This window comes from Humulus lupulus, chromosome 7 (assembly GCF_963169125.1).
Source record: "Humulus lupulus chromosome 7, drHumLupu1.1, whole genome shotgun sequence".
Lineage (NCBI taxonomy): Eukaryota > Viridiplantae > Streptophyta > Magnoliopsida > Rosales > Cannabaceae > Humulus > Humulus lupulus.
Genome location: NC_084799.1, coordinates 60,916,667 through 60,917,812, shown reverse-complemented (window position 1 = coordinate 60,917,812; position 1,146 = coordinate 60,916,667).

The window sequence follows — 1,146 nt, the reverse complement described above, 5'->3', positions numbered from 1 at the left end:
TGCTTAGAGTTGTAACATTATCTTACCATTTCCATTGAGGCAATATTATTTTTCCTAACATTCAAAAGCTTAACCCCATTGTTTGTTTCAATGGAAGGTGAGACTATCAAAATCATGAACCAAGACCTAGTAGGGTGGAATAGGTTTCATGGATTCAATTGAACTTGGTGGTAAGACAAGGTAAGTGTAAATTTTATATAATAGTGATGAAATTTTATTTCAGGTATTAGCATGTTTTCCAAATGTTGATATATGAATAATTGTGTAAATATTAACATGTTAATATAATATGAGATACATTGTAACATAGGTTAAACATCTATTTGTGAAAGTTAAATCCTTAGAAGTGAACTTTTGAGAAGCTCTACATAATCTAGTGATTGTTAATCTTATGTGTATGCTATAAGTGAGATAGTAGTACATACATTTGACATGAAAAATTATGTTTTGAGAATTTATAAAGCATGATAATTAGGTTGTTTTTTACATGCCTATATATTGATTTTGTGAATCAATAGAAATGTGAATTATTGTATGATATTTGTGATATACTTACAATATAATTATGAGATTTGAAATGCATGCTAATATGATTGATATATGTTGACAAATTATGTGAAATTTATTTGAGACATAATTATGTTAATATATAAAAGTATATGGATATATACATGAGAATTATCATGATTATTGTGGTGTGCCATATAATATGATTATTAAGGTGATAATAATATAAATATGTTTTATCCTATATTATTGCAATGTGATGAGTTACCATTTATTGGGTAAATAAAAAGAATTATTTGAGAAATTAAAATTTCTCATTTAAGTGTTGACCATCTCAACTTATGAGATAAGAAAAGATGAACCTAAAAAAGTTACATCTTTTGATAAGTATCTTGCTATTGCAAGAAAAATTGATCAAGGTGGATCAAAATTATGGGATGACATATTGACCTATAGGCTTGGAGTCTAAAGTGTGGTCAAAAGAGAAAATATTTGAGAATTATTTAGTGACAATAATTCTCAAATATTCAATGTCTCAATGGGGTGACATTACAAAATTGGAGAAGCAATTTTGAATCTTTATACCAATAATGAATAAGGTTGAAGAGAACTTTATTCATTCTTGTTAAAGATGGTGAT